The following is a 17,014-nucleotide window of genomic DNA, read 5'->3' on the forward strand; positions in this document are numbered from 1 at the left end:
AATTACCCTGAATAAGGAGAATCCTCAAGTGGCCAATTAAGACAAATCAATGGCTACTTTGCCTTGTCATGGCAGAGCAAAGCAGGTGGGGTGCACTGGTGAACGGGTAAATCATCCTCTTAAAACTTTCACACTGTCTGCAGTTGTAACGTCAAAGTACTGCTACACCTCATTACATTACCAATAGCGATTCAGCATAAATAAAACAAAACCTCCATGCTAATTTGCTAACTGTCTCCATTCTGACTGTCTGCTGACAAGGAAAGTGGGTAAATGCAATAATAAGTACATTATAATTATATCGTACACATTTAGGAAATTGCAGGGGTCATATTTTGCTTTTGGGAGCAAATTCAAAGGAATGACTTGAAAGCCTGTAAACGTGACAATTTCTGTCTTTTAAAAAATCCCAGTTAGAAGCTTTATGACACGACTTTGCAGAGCATATGAAAAACACATCAGAGGCAAACTGAGACACAAAGTTTGGGTTTTTTTAACCCCAGGGAATGATAATAATGTGTCCCTCCATTTACCCATGATCTCTGCAGCTGGCGGGGGTTGATTTCTGTTAGTAATTACTGGGAACAGATGAGGGGGGATTTCCCCCCCTTTTATTTTGACCTGCAGTTAGAGAAAATTTGCTTGTTTTATTTTAGGTTTAAAAATGATGAGGCAGCATCAACCCATGTTTCACCCCAGAGCTGTTGATTTTCCCCCTTCCTTCCCCTCCTTCCCCACATCCTAATTGATTTCAGACTGTGAGTGTGCAGATTCACAATTTAGTGGGAAAAGTTTGCTGCCAAAGCCCCTCGGGTGTTTTCTTTGCAGTTTGTTTTCTTAACTACAAGTCTGAGGTTGTTTTGTGGGTGTGTTGCAGGAGGGGGAAAGGCGAGGGGTAAGGTCTGTTCCTTCTTCAAACTTCGCAACACAAAAAGGTCCCATTGGATTTTACTGAAGTACATTTGCCTCCTCAACATCCCATTTTGAATTTTGTTGCTGCCTGTTTAGAAAGGAGATAAGAGCAGTCTCAGTGAACTGGCTTAAAGATAATAGTGGGCAGTAGAAATATTCCTTATTTACAAAGTAGCCTCCATCTCCTCCTCCCCGCCCACTGGTGAAATTACTGCTTATAAAACCGAGGACCTAATAGCACTTGGCAAAATCCAAACATGGGGCCTGATACTCTGTACCTGTTTGGGGGTAAGACTGGATGGTATGGAGGGAAACATGGCTTTCAGCTGCCTTTGCACTATCTGCATTCTGGGACTGTTCAGGGCTCCTGGCTCCCCCCAGCGTAAGGCAGAAGAGCCTCAGAGCGTGTCTACACTGCACTGAAAAATACACAATACTGAGTCTTAGAGGCCATGTCAGCTGACTCAGGTTCCTGGGGCGCAGGCTGCAGGGCTAAAACTAGCAGCGTAGACATTCCCGTTATGGTTGGAGCCTGGGCTCTGAAACCCTCCGTCCTCACCAGGTTTCAGAGCCCGGGCTCCAGCCTGAGTGTGAACATTTACACTGCTAGTTTTAGCCTCACAGCCTGAGCCCCACCAGCCAGAGTCAATTGGGCTCTGAGACTTGATACTGTGGGTTATAGTTTGCAGTGTAGACACATTCACAGAGCTTCTCTACCTTACACTCTGCTCCATATATCCCCATGGAGGCCCTGAGCATCACACCAGCCATGCCCCCAGCCCTCAAACCAGGCCCCTACCCCACTTCTGGCTTACCCCTGACATACTATTATGCAAAAGTCTAAGAGTAGGGTTCGCCCAGAGGCCTTCTGCCATCCACAGAGGCTCACTGCACTGGGGATATTCTCAGTCAGCCATTGCCACCCACTTTAAGGCAGTGCAGCACAAAGGGGCTTTAGTGTAGCAGAGAATCAGCCCCACAGCGTGGGCAGCTTTGTGCGAGGTTTTCTTTGAGTGCTGACTACACATTTTTTTGTCTGAAACTGCAATGCCACCTGCAACCATGTTAGTCCTTGGCCAATACTACTCAGTTCTGCCTAAAGGTACCTCCTGCCTAACCTATAACACTATCTCTCCTGATCTCAGATGAGCAGAGGGGTGAGAAGACAGCCCAAGAAGCCTTCCCTCTGTTCACTTCCTCCACAAGGGCTGGATACAGCAGTAGTTGTGGTACTTGGGTGTCTTTCTCTTCTGAGGTTGCAGGGCTACAAATCATACTAAGAGAGAGGAGAAAAAGTGAAACTATGCCATGTGACTTCAACAGAGAATTGTAACCACCCACCCAACTCTCTTATCACAAATACTCACAGGAAACTGCTTGAGAAGTCAAACCAGAAAGCAACAGATCTATGTGGCTACAAAAGCGTTTATTAATTAGAAACAATAAGTAAATGCAAAGAGATTTTGATCTGATTCTGGGCATAACATGAGCAAGAAAAATCAGTGACAGTTCACCAAGGAAATTATTCGGTATGAAATAGTCACTTATCCACAGTCACAGGAAGGCAGTATATGAAGAAAAGAAGTTTGGGGATTTTTTTTAAAATAAAGACTCTTAGGAGAAGTAAAGCAGAATGGGTGGGAAAGAAAAGCTGATGAGGGAAAGTTTGAATGACCAGAAGTCTTCTCACCCATTAACCTAGGCCCAGATCCTCAAAGGTAGTTAGGTGCCTAAATCAATGCACCATAGGCACCTGAATACCTTTGAGGACCTGACTCTACTTCCTAACAGAGAAAGAGAGTGCGTGCTTGCATGCGTGCTGAGAATGTACCCAGGAACTCTAGTGGGCAAAGGATCTACATGCTGAGTTAGTCTCCTGTTTTTGATTTTACTCTGCTGTGGTTCTGCAGGTAGAAGAGAAGCCGAAGGTTAAAGACAAATATCAGTGACCCAGTTGTTTCCTGCAGAGAGGTTTAAGACTGATTGAAATACAGAACCACATGATCGTCCTTGGTCGTGCACAACACAATACAGAGGGGAAAGATGCACCACATAGAGGTCTGGATTGTGCTTTTTGCATACAGCCCTGTAGCAAATGCAATACAGAGCCACCCACCCCAGAAAGAGCACTGGGAGAGATTTTGCCAGTTAAGAGTGGACACTTTGCTTCAACCATGATCTGGTGTACAGAAGAAATGGGCTCTAACTCTATCACTTCCCCCACGCATTTTTGTGCATTTGGTGAGTGCTGGGGGAGTGGATGAGCAGTTCCTGATTTTAGGGGCAGCTAAGATGAATGACCCTTATTCAGGCTGTTCTAGGGAGCAGGCTCCTTGCCTAGCCCCGCTTCTGCATCTCCTTTCTAACTACACCATCTAGCGTAGAACAGGTAGAAAAGGTGGGTCAAATAGCAAAAAGGCAAATTGCGCGTGCCCTGCTATTCTTTGCCTTCACGTTACAGCAAAGGGAGTGGGGGAGAAAAGGGGCGAGAGAGAAGAGTTTCTACCTTTGATCCTCTCCTTCTAGTTCACTGTAAATTGCATCGATTTAACCAGTTTTTCCAGCTCAAGGTATGGATGGTGTCATATTGAAATATAAGCTGGATTTTCGTTGTTTTACCATAAAACCAAAAAACAAGCAACCCAAAAAAACGATGCTATACCTTTTACAGACTTGTGGTCTCCATTACAAGCCATGCTTGCTACAGTTCCTTGCTCTAATTTGTGATCAGCTATGGCTCCTTTTATGCCTGCAGATGTACTAAATGAAAAAAAAATCCTTTTTACAAATGGAAATACTTTTCTACTTAGACAACATACATGTTTTTGGAGAGAAGTGAAATACTGTTTAACCGCATTTGGCAGTAAGATTCTAACCGCATAGGCACTGAACTCACCACGCTCTTCTGTTCTCTATTGTTTGCACCCAACAATTCAATCGATATGCTTAAAACACGGTCAATAAATTACTTTAACTTTCCTTTAGGAATGGGCAAACTAGCTTGGAAAAAATATGACACGCTGCCAACCTTCACACTTGATTATGACTGAATTCAAACTAACCTCTTCATTAAGGTTCTGGAATGTCATAGGAAATAAAGAGGTACTTCATGGTACATTTAAACTGGACCTAAACATGAAGTTCAAGAAATCTTATAGAATGACCTCTTCTTGAGATTTCCAGACTGAGGATGCAGATTCAAGAGATGTAAGATGAAATTAAGTTGGATTAAAATGATGTATATGCTGTATATGCTGGCCTCTGTACTGGGATGAATTTCAGCCTCAGATAGTTTGGATAAGGGGCCAGATTCACCACTTCAGTTTTATGCCAGTGTAACTTTGTAATATCAACGTTGCAGTCAATGGAGTTACATAGTTGTAAAACTGAATTAATAGCTGCAGTGATTGTCTGAGCTATAGGCTTGATCTAACTACCAACTCTTTTGAGATTCTCCCATCAGTACTCTCCATGTGTTCAATTTCCACCTCCTCACTGTGTTTATAACCGTTTGGGGCAGATTATAGAAGACAATATATTCTCAGATTAGATTTGTACTGAATACTAGAACATCTGACTAAAATGCTCTTGTGACTCACTTATTTTTCCAAAGTCTACTACAGCTATATAGAACGGATGTCTATTCCTTTTTGTTTTTAATCTATACTGTTCACTTGCATATAACCCCCTACTCCATCCCCATATGGAATGATAATGTGATTATGGAGTCTTTAATCTCTGGGTCTCTAATACAAATCTCATTCAATAGTGGTGTCTGAAAGTTGTTAGCCATAGGCATTTAGGAAACCTGTGAAAAATACCATAGGACATCCCTCGGCCTGCACTGCTTCCCGCTGCCCCCATTGGCCTGGAGCGGCAAACCGCAGCCAGTGGGAGCCGTGATTGGCTGAACCTGTGGACACAGCAGGTAAACAAACTGGCCCAGCCCACTGGGGTGCTTACCTTGGTGAGCCGCATGCCAAAGGTTGCCTACCCCTGCCTTAGTGGATGGGCTTGATTTGGTGTCTATCGGACAGATGTCTCTCTCTAACACAAAATTCACCATCACAGCTGGTGTTGATCTGACACTTTATTGCAGTGTTTCCCAAACTTGGGACACCACTTGTGTAGGGAAAGCCTCTGGTAGGTCGGGCCCATTTGTTTACCTGCCGCACCCACAAGTCTGGCTGATTGCAGCTCCCACTGGCCGCAGTTCGCTGCTCCAGTTACAATTACAATTGGGTTGATACATTACAGAAGAGTTCTCTCCCTCTACTTCTCAGCAGTGGATCTGCAAAGAGGTTCCCAAACCAGTGACGTTTCTTTTTCCTTTTGTTTCAAGAGATCCCTTGACAGAGACGGAAAGAAAAACATAGAAATAAAGAGAGTATAAACACCTTAGTCAACTACTCAGTCTCAGAGATAAATGGTTCACTTATCATTTTAAATATACTTTAGCTGAATGCTGAAAGTAACACCAAATGTCTGGAGTTTTGATTCCATTCAAAGAAACAGAAGAAGAATACTAATCTTGTAAGAAATACTAATAGTAGGCCTTCCAATACGTTTCCTTCAACATCTTGAAAGGGAAGGTCTCCTACCTTCTGCTCTCTCTCTCTCACATGCATACACACACACTTTCTCTCTTTCCAGCTCTAGTTTTTTGGCCCTTGGGCTAGTTGGTTAGTTGGAGTCAGTGGAGGAAAGGCTGCCTTTGTTTGTTCCAAAGACAGTAATTTTTAACTTTCACAATGTAGACATCTTCTGTAAGTCCCTAACAATAAGTCAAATCAAGTAAAAATTCAAAGAAGGCGGAAGCAGTGTGCTTTGCAAATTTAGAATAGATTCAGATCTTTAAACGTAACGTTATCTCCAGTTGAGAAGCAGCTTCATTAAATGGCAGTGGAAAGCAATAAAACAAATAAATACAACCCACAAACAGCAGGAAAAGTTATACTGAACATAAATCTGCTTGTGATCATTTTAATTAAAACTTCTGCTGCATAATAGTTGATGTGATATTTGCTTTAGTACTATTTATTATTGAGATTACATTTTTACATTCGATTCGGCCTTAGATTTCGTACCCTCAGCAAGAGTTCAGGAACAGAGAAACCAAACTAAGGCTTGAGGGAGAGTGCTAGTAAGCTTTCTGGAAGCATTTTCCGCTCACAGAGCTAAGGATGTCATGAGGCCACACGTTCCACTCTGGGCCATATTTTGATTTAATTTATCCTTTGAACTTTGAGATGTAGCTGGGGCCTATCTTTGATAATTTGCTTGTGCTGCTGTTTGGGCTTTTCTGTCTTCCCTCGCCATTCTCCTCATAGTGTTATTGGAAGCAGGCCTCATTCTTCGTGTTCTTAGGCTTCTTTTTTCTCCCATCCCACCCCGGGCCTGGGTCATCAGAGGATGTAAAATGCTTCTCTCCTTTCCCCTTACAGAAGGCGGAAGGGCACCTTCTCTTTCTGATGAGGTTCTCTTTCTTCTCTCCCTTGTGCGGTCAGGACCTGGAGTGCAAAGAGGCCTAGATCCTCAAAAGTATTTAGCCATTGGAAATCAATGGTAGCCGTGTTAGTCTGTATCAGCAAAAACAACAAGGAGTCCTTGTGGTACCTTAGAGACTAACAAATTTATTTGGGCATAAGTTTTCGTGGGTTAGAACCTACTTCATCAGATGCATGAAGTGAAAAATACAGGAGCAGGTATAAATATGTGAAAGGATGGGGGTTGCTTTACCAAGTGTGAGGTCAGTCTAACAAGATAAATCACAAAACCTAATTTCCCCAATACTAATTTCTCCCTACGGTTACTCACACCTTGTCAACTGTCTGTAATGGGCCACTTTTTTACCACTTCAAAAGTTATTTTTCCTCCCTTGGTATCCTGCTGTTAATTGATTTATCTCATTAGACTGACCTCACACTTGATAAAGCAACCCCTATCCTTTCACGTATTTATACCTGCTCCTGTTTTTTTCACTTCATGCATCTGATGAAGTGAGTTCTAACCCACGAAAGCTTATGCCCAAATAAATGTGTTAGTGTCTAAGGTGACACAAGGACTCCTTGTTGTTTTTATTGATCTCCATGGAAGTTAGGCTCCTAAATACCTTTGAGGATCTGAGCTCCAGTGGCTCAAAAATCACTGGGTCTGTGAAAGCTGAGAACTTTTCAGTACACTGACCCAGATACATCATCAGAGTCTAATATTTTCCACAAGTACCTTGAATGCCTAGAATATTCACCTGCTCATGAATAACACTAGATATGTGAAGTTTTGGATAGAGTATTCCCTAGCCTCCATAATGAAACTGGAGGAGACTCTGATGCTAAACCTAGCTTTACCTATGCTTGCTCAGGTTGCTTCACCTGCCAAGAAGACCCAATAAGGTGAAATATATCCCAGCATTTGACCACCTAAGCTGATTTAAGTTCTGCTCTGCTTAAAAGAGCTGCATGTTGTGGGCAATTCACTTTCTGGACATTGGAATTCTGAAGCTGACCGGGATGGTTAGTGTGCTCATATACAGATGTATTTACCCAGAATGGTCTTGTAACTCAGCACTCAGACATTTCAGGGGAATGAACTTCAGAGATAAATCGAGAAGTTTCTGTGTGTTTGTGAGAGTTCTATTCCCGCTGCCTTGAAATGGAGTTTCAGAAAATAGTTTTTGTCTAGGTAACAAAACTTTTGATAGAGATATTGAACCATACTCTTGCAAAGCTTTAAATGAACGGAAAAGCAAGGGAACAAAATGCATTACTCACCCTGATGGACTAGCAGATGGTAAGATCTCGCAGCACTTCGTGCTAGTGTTCCAGCATCCACTATGTAATGTTTCTTTTTTCAAGTGAGAATAATGCTCATTCTTGCTATTTAATGTCTACACATTCTGGTAGGCACTAAATCAAGATAAGAAGCACATAGATATTTTGGAAAGCCTGAAATTGGATAAGTGTCAGTCACTGTCACCCCTAACAAGCTGAACTTCCTTAGTAACAATCCAACAGTTATACATAGTTTAGTTTCATCATTTACAGAGAGAGGAAAAAAAAATATCCTAAACAGTTTTGGGCAGCCACCATGGGTGGAAAATATGTAGGATGGTGAAGCTTGTGAAGTGTGCAAGAAAAACAGTGCTAGTTATATATGTTTGAAGATGGAGAATCCCAGGGTATTCATGTGCTTTGGTTCAGACAAGGGAAGGATGTGGAATTTCACAACATAAAGCCTTAAAAATAAAATAAAATAAAAATAATTGCTTTGGGGACCCAAGGTAAAACGCAGGTGTTTTGAGGGGAACATAAACATTTTTTCCTAAATGAGGCGTTGAGGGCTGGGAGAAGGGCAGTAAAATTAGTGGAATTACTGCCTGATTTTAACCAGATGATTGCTCCAGTTGGACACCAGAGCGTTTTCATTAGGGACTCTAATTTACAAGCCATTCACTGCATTCCAGTGGAACACAACAACTCCCCCAGGTCCTAAAGAATGCCAGCTCCACAGCTTTATGGCAGAGATGCCTTACTGCAGGATTGAGGGTTGTTTTTTTTTTTAAGGCCTGACTGACTGTAGATTTGTGCCCAAGCTTTGCAAAAAAGAAAAAAAAAGCTAAATGGTCCTGCTGCCCTAAGCAAGTAGGATGGTCCCAGGAATCCATGTAAATCTCTGTTAGCATTCTATGAACGTACAATCTTTCTACTCAGAGTTAACCTGATTTACACATAGCTTGCAGTCAGATGTATTGCATCATCACATCTTTAGATATTAGCCTATTCCAGATATAAAAATGATCCTTTTCTGTTCTTTCATCAGATCTTGCCAACAGAGTATGGCCATGAAAGCCTTCAGCAAGTGAGGCTTTGGCCCCAGTGCAATCAAGCTCAACACACGTTTGTCTGATCTTTGTAGAGATGAATGGCTTTAAAAACACTGTGGATAGAGGGGGTTTCCATATAGCCAGCCTTGCGATCTGGTATTACTTTCAGAGGTATGTGACTGTGCCTCAACCCACCTGGCAAAGCAGCAGTAACTGCTTTTTTGTTTAATAAATAGTACTCAGCTCTCTGACAGTTCTCCTGCTCAACCCACTCAGCTTTCTCTGGGATCTATCTGTACCATACCAGAGTAGCTTTCCCCTGCACCCCCATCTTGTGTTGTACCTCCACAGCTCTAGGGGTGCAACACAAAGAAGTCAGCATGAGTGCCCAAAGCCCAAAGAAGTCAGCATGAGTGCTTTCCATTTGCTTCATGGGATCAGACCTCAGCTCTAACATCTCATCTTACTTTTTTCCGATGCCCTGTTTCTACTACTGTTGTTCAGTGTATTTCATTTCCTACCCTGTTCAGCTATGTTGTTTCCCTGTGAGTCAGACCCAGCTCAGAGTGGGCGCTACTCTCAATAACCCCATGCTTGTGTTTCCTCAATTGCCATTCACTTGGGAAAATGTGTCTCCTTTTTTGGTTGGCTAAGTCCCAATGGCCACAGTGAAGAGGTTTTGATGGTAATTCCAAACCTCATCTATAAACAAAGAATAAATATGATCAAAGAAGATCAACACAAGTCCAGATATGGAGAGAATTCTTTTGACCATAATGAAATTACTAAAGAATAGTTCTAGTTGCATTTCATTGTCACTGGCTTGCTATAATGGGCATGTGTTACACGTACAACAGCACATGGATGCAGGAAACTGGTTTTCAATCACAGTGAATATCTCACCTTTTTCAAGCACAGCCATCCTAGCCTACACTCCCTCTGCCTGTGACCCTGTCACATCTCACAGCCAAACAGGACAGGCTCTAGCATATACTTGAAGGGGAAACCAGGCATTTCAAACCCCAAAACAGATTCAGTATTTGGTTTCTTCCCTCTAAGAAGTAGTGAGCCCTATTTGAGAACTGATATTGAAATAGCAGGTATGTTAGTTCCAGTATCCTGAACAAACTCAAACACAGGTATTTACATTCTGGTTTGCCTGAATTCTCATGTAGTTTCAAGTTGTATAAAGTACTTCTCAGTAGTTCTTCTAAGCTATTTTGTACTTCCGCTAGTAATAGTAAAAACTGAGAACCACATTCCTCCTCAGAGGCAGTTGCATTTCAATGACTGAGTTGGGGAGATTTTATCTGCATATGTAGATATGTATAGAGTGTGTTCAAATTACTCTTTTCTAATATTACTAATTGAAAATAGATTTTTTTTTTGTTCTGAAGAATGTTTGTGAACCAATTCTCCTTTCTATGAAGGTCTTTGTTATTTGTAAGTATTTGCTGAAGAGTCTTTATGACCAAAATGCAGCCTATGGGTTGTTTACGAACTGTTCACACCAGCTATTTGCTATTCACTATACTCAGGGTGTGATTGGTCACTTAGGCTGCATGGTAATGTCATTACTCCCTGACTAGATGCCTGGATCTTTTTACAGAGTGGAATGTCAAATGCCAAGTAATGAATTACAAACAATTAATACTTCACTTTCATGAATTTGCAGAAAAATTATTTGTACTAGAATGCATGAAACTTTTGAGATTGGACAAAATATTCATGAATACCTGGCAGCCACACAAATATCAGTGGACTGAATTCACTGGGTGAAATCTCGGCCCCACTGAAGTCAATGGCAAAACTCCCGTTGACTTCAACAGGATCAGGATTTCACCTCCAACCTCTACCTCCAAAAAATACATGAATCACTTTTTGTATTGTTTGACCAGAACTTTTCATATTTTACTTTGTTACATTTGTAAAGTGCCTTAAGAATCTTAGGAATGAAAAATGTGGCATAAATGTAACTCAAAAAGATAGCACTCTATTCTTTTACAGACCTTGGAAAGCAAAGATTGTGACACGGATTTACATGTGCTTTACAAAGATGCTATTTTTATTGTGAGGCTATCAGATGAATTAGACATGGAACCACTTTAATAACTTTCAGCTAACCCACTGAATGCCAATGATCATTAAACTTCAGCTGCCTGCATCTCCTTGGAAGGATTTTTTTGCTACCATCAGCAGGTAGTTAGAAATTCAGCTATATGGTAAGGGTAACATTTTCTAAAGCATCTAATGCCTTAAAAGCCTAAGTCCCACTGGTTTTCAGTGGGACTAACTGGTTTGCAAAATATATCCATAGTTTTTTGGATTTTTTGTTGTTGTTCCTTTTTCAAAAAACCTTCTAAGATTCTTTTTTTGTGTGTTTCTAACAAAGAACAATCTGGCATGAATTACTTCCCTTCAAAATGCAAGGACACTTCAAGACTTCAGTTCTTGTTTTCATGAGATCTCCTTATATAATTGAGGACTAAAATGCAGGGCAATTTGGTCAGATCCTTCACCAGTCTGGTTATCATCATCTCATGGATGCATACAACTAAATAGAAAGAAAACAAATCTAATAAAAGAGGTACCTAAAAATTCTTGATATAGTAAATCCAGGCTGGTTTTGTAAGTGGACCTCAATTGGCTAAATAAGAAATTTGTACTTTTGAACAAGTATTTTCACTTGGCTACGTCTTTCTTTTGTTAGCTGTGGGATAACGGTACAATCAAATGTCATATGGACATAGTTAAAAAAGATAAGGCATCAAATTTCAGGTGTTAGGGCAAAGTTAGGCAATGCGTTTAAAAAATGACTCCTCTTTCGTGTACAGTCTCTGTTTATCACAAGTGTTTTATTTTATGCTATGCAAGGGACTGGATTTGTGACTCACTATGATCATTTTAAATCCAAACAATTCTATGTCTCAAGGTTTCAGTTAGAATGAAAAATATACTATGAACGTTCCATTTAGGATTGGTCCTCAAGTTTTTCCTAAGCCAAACTAAGACTATCTGCCTTTTAAACATATCTAGTTGACAAGGGGCTGGAAATGAAAGAAAGAAAATTAAGATCATGATTGTTTAATAACATGGTATGAATTTGGAGTTTCCTGTTATTAAATACAGTGATTAGTGAAATAGTCATTTATTAATGTATTTGTTCATTATTTTGGTGATTAATAAATAGAAATGTAGCATGATTTGAAAGATTTGACAGGAGTGAATATGAAAAACAGCCTTTGCCTATTAAACTGAAAAGCTAATGACCTTACAAAGAAAATGTAAAAACTTCTGAGTTATCAGGCCAGTAAGGCAGAAGCCAAGAGGCCAATGTTGAGAGCAGATCCACTCATTGTTCTGAGACAGAGAGCTGGTGATGGAAGAGAAAGCTCCATTTCATCTCTGCTCCACAGATCACAGATCACGCAAGCAGCTGAGATGAGGTGAAACGTGAAGATCATACTTCTTGAATATCAAGTTCGTACTCACAGAACAGGCATGGACAAAGTTGCACAAGCTTCCCTCATTAACTCTAATGATGCATGTCATCTGAAATACTCAGCTACCTCACTCACAATCACACTGACAGAGAAGTTCTTGGTTTTGTGAGGTGGACTCATGTGGTTTTGGTATTCAAATGATGCAGATATCAAGGAAAATCCACTTTCCTTTAGCCTGATGTTTCATGACAGAAGGTCCAGAGACTTTTTATTGTACTCTGAGTGCTTAATCCCGACAGACAATGACATGGTGATAGCTCTTGTAACAAATATCCACTGCAGTGTAGCAAATTAGTTTGAGGCCACAAAAATACTTTTCACTTAAAAGTGAATGCAGGTTGATCCTAAGTTTGGGAGTCTGCTGACAAAACATTACTGAAGGAGAAATAAACACATTCTCCTCAGTTGGGCCAGCTGCTGAAAGAAAATACTCCATAAGAGAAAAAAGAATGTTTGGATCAAATTTGGAGGATGTTAATTTCCTGCTCGTGTTTAGAAGATCTCACAATATCTGACCACAGGCCTGGGCATTGGTTGATATCTATCCTTTACCCAAATATATCTTCAGGCAGATGGAGAATGAGCTTATTGGGATTTGATTTTCAGAAAAAAACACAAACCTGGATGAGCTAATGTTGTTCCAGATGCATTATCTCATAATCTCCAGGAAGAGAACATTTCAAAGCAAAGGAACATGGAATTTTCCCTGAAAGAGACCTAATATATGTCCTTAATCCTCCATGGTGCTTGAGAAAAAAAACACTTGTCCAAAACTAAAGAGGAACGTTGTCTAAGTCAGGGCAAGAAACAAAGTAACTCCAAAATCTTTAAGGCTCTGCAATGTGAAAACAGACAGCAGGGTGAAACACAAAACACTTTTGGTTATTAAAAGATGGAAGACCAGATCCTCGACCCTCTATCTAGTCATTTTGTGCTGCTCAGACACTGAACTTTCTATTATTTCTCTTATTTATGTATTTATTTAAATTGTACCCACTGCCTCCCACACACTGTTCCCAACTGCCCTTCTACTTTGCATTATGTGCTATATTTTATAGCTCACTCACACAATTAACCCCTTCAACTTAGATGACCTCCCTCCTCCCCCTTCTCTTGGAGGACTGGGAGGTCAGCAGATGGTTCTACCACTGTATCTGCTGTTATCCAAAAGCAAGCATAAAAAGGGAGAAAGTCCACTGATCAAGTAAGGCATATACAACCCATCACTGTAGTTTGAGTCTATGAAAGTGTTGCTGGGGCCTGCTCATTACCAAAACCCAAACTCCCAACCACACGAAACAGCTCACAGAGTCTAGATTTGCTGACAGCAGTGGGGGCATCTGAGACTATGAAGGCACCACCCCCTGTTACTTCTAATAAGTGTGTGTTTTGGGGGTGGAGAGATGACACATGTACTTCCAAAGTCCCAAAGGAGAATAGGGGAGAGGAAGAAGTCTCATCTTCCTGAAAGATGCTGAGGCCTTCTTAAAAAGCCATTCCCCTTAGGAAATTCTGTGGTGGGCTTCAGTTTACATGGTGCTCCTTGGAAGGGAGTGGAGGGGCTACTTGATCTATGTGCCCTAATTGTCCTTGCTCCACTGGAGGTTGAAAGGCTTGATTATCCCCTTCCCCCAGCCTAGGGGTGCTGTTGGCTGGATTCAGAGCCTATATGATGCACAGCAGGGTACCTAAGGCAGCTGGACTGCAGCAAATGCAGATGAAGCAAGAGCAAGTTCAAGCTGTACATGGTCTCAAATAAGGTTAAGCGTGAGGCTCAGTCCCTAGCGCTGTGACTTAACACCCCTGTGTGCCTGCACCCTAACTTAAAAGTTCAGTTAATAAAGCAGCGGGGTGTGGGCAAAGAATGGGCATGTCTGATTAGACATGAGCTTCAGTGTGAGCCTAGTCTTGCCAGTGCAAAATTTACATACATATCTCCTCTTACTCTTTCTACTAGGCTGGGGTAATTTGTTAGGCACACAACAGTATGTGCCTAAAGGCGTCTTTCCATCAACTTCAATGGTCTTTGGATCAGACGCTTAATGCTGGATTGGGTTCCCTTGCTTCCCAGATTTTTTTTTTTTTTACACTGCACTTGCACCTTCAGAATGGTGCACCTCGGCGGAGCAGGATTAACATTTTCAACGTACCCTTGGCAAACTCTTTGTGAAACCTGACAGTCAGGATTATAGCTAACCAAACAAAAAGAAAAAAGAAAACCACTCCATTTTAATTGTCAGTTGGTGTAGCAGCAACAGTGCTGCTCACTGCTAGCACAGCTCCCCATGCTTGCAGATCTCAGAACCTCCAGGGGAAAAAAGCAGAACCCACATAAAGTTTGAAGATCTTCAAATGAAACCAGAATGAAACCATTTAGACCCTTGTGAGATGGAGTCATTGTGAATGAACCTTTTAAAGAGCTTTACAGATACACTTCTTTTCCAATACGGTTGCTGTCTCTTTAAAATCAAAGGATCAGGAAAAGCAATTAGGATCATTAATACAGTGTAGCTCTTTCCCACATCCTCTTGCTAGAATATTGACCTCTCTGTGATTTTTACTGAGGTAACTAACTGCTTTCAATGTATAATTTAGAATCATAGAATATCAGGGTTGGAAGGGATCTCAGGAGGTCATCTAGTCCAACCCCCTGCTCAAAGCAGGACCAATCCCCAACTAGGGTATGTCTGCACTGCAGCTGGAGAAAGCAAGCCATCCAGCCCAGATAGACAGACTCATGCTAGCGAGGCTTGAGCTAGTATGCTAAAAATAGCTGTGTGAATGTTGAGGCTGGGGCTGGAGCTTGGACCTTCTTGGCTGCAGGTGCAGCCCAAGACACAGCATCCATACTGCTATTTTTAGTGCACTAGCTCAAGTCTATCTACTCAGGCTGGGAAGCTCAACCCCAATGGCAGTGTAGACATAACCCTAGTTGAAAAAGAGCTAAGTGGAAATGAACATTTACTTAATAAAAAAATAATGGGGTAAATTTTGCTCTGCATTACACCTGTGTAAATACAGAATAATTCCACTGAATTCAAGAGCGTTACTCTGCCTTTGCAATGGTATAACAGAGAGCAACATGTGTCCCTAGCTAAGCTATTGAGGGATGAAATCATAAAGCAAAGTATGCCTGTGTTATTGTTTCTCCATTCATAAAAGACAAAAGCCACATACAATTGGGGCGGGGGGGAATGACAGCTTTAAGGACTTTTAAAATATCTAATGCTCCAGGTTCTAAACTGGCAGTGAGCCAGTTACTGTCTTAAAGAGACAGGCACTTTATTATACTTTCTAATTCTTCCAAAATCTGTCTTTAGGATATATGAGCTGGCTCTATGACTACTCTATTCTCATCCTCCAGTGATATGCTCTGGTCTCAGATCATAAATTGAAAATAGAAGATCAGTAAATCAGGGTAGACCATTTCAGAGGGATATTGTGAATTCCCAGTCAAATCTTCCAGTTTATCTTAAATATTTCATCTTAATGACATCTTTAAAAAATCTTTCATTCAAGTAAGTTACAACATCCAGTTTAAAACTGATTACACTTCCCCACTGACCTTCTGGAGGGAGACTTCCACTTTCATACAAATATCAGGTCTGTGGTTCTCTATTGTGGCATTAAGAAGAGGAATTCTTTGACACAGCAATGATCTTGAAAACCTTTGCAAGGCATAGTGATTCATAAACAATGCCAACACAATGCCAGCATTGACAACAACCCAGACAGATACAGAAATACAGAGAGCTGTACTCATTGGCTAGCCCCATATATCCCTGAGCCCACGCCACTTCCAGCAGCTCCCATTGGCCTGGAGCAGTGAACCGCGGCCACTGGGAGCCATGTTCGGCCGGAAATGTGAACAAGGCAGGTAAACAAACCGGCCCGGCCCGCCAGGGGCTTTCCCTATACAAACATCAGAGGGGTAGCCGTGTTAGTCTGGATCTGTAAAAGCAGCAGAGAGTCCTGTGGCACCTTATAGACTAACAGACATTTTGGAACATGAGCTTTCGTGGGTGAATACCCACTTCATCAGATGCATGTAGTGGAAATTTCCAGGGGCAGGATATGATCTACTCGACTAGCAAAGCCACAGCTAGAGCATAACGAGGTTAGTTCAGGTCAGGGAGGAAGAAGGCCCTGATTCTAAGCAGCTGAGGGTGTGAAACCAAAGAGAGGCAGACAACTGATTTCTTGTAGTTGACAAGCCCACTTCACAGTCTTTTTCATCTGAGCATGATGGTGTCAAATTTGCAGAATGAGACCTGAAAAGCTCAGCAGTTTCTCTTGAAGTCTGTCCTGATTTTTTTTGCTGCACCGAGTACGCACACCGATTAAGTCCTGCACTATAGTGTGGCCAGCGGAACACACACAGGTTTTGTATCATAGACCTACATATCTGATTTGTGTCCATTTACCTTTTCCGTAGAGACTGTTCCAGTTTGGCTGATGTACATAGCAAGAGGGGCATGAATGCATCAGTGATGGTCTTAGAATACATTGTGGAATGTGCAGGTGAATGAAACGGTGAGGTGTGGCTGATCTGGTTAGGTCCTGTGAATGGTGTCAGGCTGGTGTAATATGTGGGCAGAGTTGGCATCGATGTTTGTTGCATGGATGGGTTCCTGAAGCTAGAGTACTATGCGTTGCGGTGTGAAGTTGCGGGTGAGATAGGTTGCAGGTTGGCAAGTTGTCCTGTGGCAAGATTGGCCTGCCACCCAAGCCTGTGAAAGTGTGGATCATTGTCCAGGATGTGGTTGTAGATCCCTGA

Source organism: Chelonoidis abingdonii, chromosome 9 (genome assembly GCF_003597395.2).
Source record: "Chelonoidis abingdonii isolate Lonesome George chromosome 9, CheloAbing_2.0, whole genome shotgun sequence".
Taxonomy (NCBI): domain Eukaryota; kingdom Metazoa; phylum Chordata; order Testudines; family Testudinidae; genus Chelonoidis; species Chelonoidis abingdonii.